The following is a 2,630-nucleotide window of genomic DNA, read 5'->3' as shown; positions in this document are numbered from 1 at the left end:
CCACCTACACTATTTAGACAGAAGTATTGAGACACCTGCTCTTTCATTGTTTCTTTTGAAATAAAAAGGGTATTAAAAAAAGCTGATCCTGTTTTTTGAAGTAACTGTCTCTACTGTCCATTGCAATAAATGACAAGAGCACTACAGAGGTCAGGATGTCAGATCACCACCCCACCTCATCCCAAACTACCCAACTCCTTCTAAACAAAAGTATTGAATGGAGCACCATCCATCATTCTAGAGAACACGTTCCTCCACTGCTCCACAGCTCAATGCTGGGGGGCTTTATACCCCTCTAGCCCACGCCTGGCATTAGGCAGCATGGAGCCAATAGGTTTATGTTTATCTGCTCCAGAGAGTCCTATTCTATTGGCAATACTTCTCTACACGGACTAGACAAGCTGTGTTTGCATTTGCACATCTGTGCCAGCAATTGGTGCAACTTAAAGTAGCTGAATGCATTCATTAGAACGGATGTCCATAAATATTTGGACATATAGTGTATACTGTAAACAAATTTATTAAAAATCTTTATACAATCAATAAACTTAACCTGAATTCAAATAATCTGAATTAAATTTAACGAATATGGAATTAAATTAATTATGGATTCAAAGGAACCACAAAATCTATTGGTTTCTGATCTGTATTTTTACTTTGTACTTTGTACAGTTATGTTGCAGGTAAAAGGAGAAATAACATGAATGCATTTTTAGAAATTCTGAATCATTTTTCAGAGAAAGTTGCAAAAGATGAATTGATAAATATTTCAGAGAAGATGGAGCAACATCTGCTGTATAAATTGTCCTGCACTCATCCAGAGCAGCACATTTGATCACAGGGGCTACAGTGAACATTCAAGCTCTATACAGGTGACTGATAATATTTATTGGATCTGATCTGTTTAGCTGTTTATCTTCTGATATGTATTAATACAGTGAAGCAGATTAGAGAATGCTGAACATTTATCATCCTTTTAAGTTGCTTCTTAAAGTTTACACTGTTTTAATATGTATTGCTATGATGTGTAAAATTGTATTGGACATTCCTATTTTATATTTTTTTCATATATATTGTATGCTGTTCAACTGGGACACTTATAGCATTTGGAGCAATGAACAGATCAAATAGCTGCACTGTGTGATAAGGTTTCACTCTTTTTCTGTAGGTTCTTGTAGGATACAAAAGATGGGTAATAACACTGGTTACATCAATGATTCGTTTAAATTGGGTATTACAAATACCTATAGCGCACAGGGCTATTCCATGTATAACAACTATGGGGGATGCGTTCCGTGTCCAGTCCCTGTCATCTGTCAACCAGTGTGCTATACATACTCTAGTGCTGAGGGATCAGCCAGCACTGTGGCCAACGCAACAGGAAAGAAGCTGAGAATCTTCTACCACAAAGAAAAGCTCAATCTTGAAGACTTCTTGTATTCAGAGACCACCAAGAAGATCTTCAAGCCAAAGGCAGAGATGGTATTCATCAACCTGGCACCAAAACACTACCTCAAAGGTCCCAGTGTGGCAGAAGGCTTTGCCAGCATCTTTGTTGAAGATCCAGAAGATGGTGAGGTTTACGTTGAGACCATCGCTCTGAATTTTGAAGTACTGAACGGCGCATGCTGCATTGTGACCGCCAGCAATGAGGTAAAGTTCAGGAAGCCTGATGGAGGGATCTGGATTGATGAGGATGACCATGACCATAACCCTGACCCAGTGTCTGGAAGCTGAGAGAGAACATCATTACAGTCTGAAATCAGTTAAATCTCGGTTGATTCAATGGATGTTTCTCAAAAAAAAGTAAATAAATGCATACATTTATTAAAACTTTAATTGTTTGTTCTTTTTTACTCTATGCTGATCATGAATATTCATGACTACAATAATGGCCCAAACAGTGTGACAGTAGTTTATTCTGCTTCATTTAAGCCTTTAGGTTTTTATAAAAACTACACTTCCCACAAGTGGTGACACCACACATACAGAGAAACACTTGCCTTAAAAGTCAACAAGTAGATTAATCCAGATGGCAAGTGATACTTTCATCTTTTTTTGCTATCAGATATGCCTAATTTTCTTATTTATAATTAATTAAAGAGATTTAGATTTTATGAAAAACAAATCGGATAAAAATACTAACTGCAAAATAATGTTTGTGTAAGTATCAAGCTTCAAGTTTACACAGAGGAAAGTTAGCCCCCTACCGAGGACACAGTTGGCCTCTACCTATGTATTATTAGATCAGCTGTTCTGGAAGACTGTTCTGTTGACGTTTAAATTGTTTAAAGACACAAATAGACACAACAAGATCATTAGGCTCGGTCCCGGGGATAAAACCGTGGACATGGTGGCAGAGAGGTGAGCGTTGGCAAAAGTGTCAGCCATCATTAAAAATCCCTCCCACGCCTAAAACACAGAGCAGCAGACTGCTATTGCCCCCTGCAGGAAGGAACACTTCACTTCCACAGGTCATTTCACCCTGTAGCCATCTCTTTCTTGTTTATGTTGGCTGCATTAAGCTGACGCTCTTATCCAGAGCGACTTATAAGGTTACTGGTATTATAGAGGAGGGCCAATGTAGTGTTAGGAGTCTTGCCCAAGGACTCTTATTGGTGTAGCGCACC

The 2,630-nt window shown here is 38.5% G+C and overlaps 1 long non-coding RNA gene across 1 annotated transcript; it reads left to right on the top strand.

Annotated features, from left to right (window-relative positions):
- The first annotated feature begins 835 nt into the window (after window positions 1-835).
- LOC140546422 (uncharacterized) lies at window positions 836-1,833 on the top strand. The gene is made up of 2 exons (XR_011978344.1): window positions 836-872; window positions 1,169-1,833. It is a non-coding gene; the product is annotated as an uncharacterized lncRNA (long non-coding RNA).
- Window positions 1,834-2,630: the final 797 nt, after the last annotated feature.

Source organism: Salminus brasiliensis, chromosome 24 (assembly GCF_030463535.1).
Source record: "Salminus brasiliensis chromosome 24, fSalBra1.hap2, whole genome shotgun sequence".
Taxonomy (NCBI): domain Eukaryota; kingdom Metazoa; phylum Chordata; class Actinopteri; order Characiformes; family Bryconidae; genus Salminus; species Salminus brasiliensis.
The sequence above is the reverse complement of the archived record's forward strand: the minus strand, read 5'-3'. Positions and strand labels throughout refer to the sequence as shown.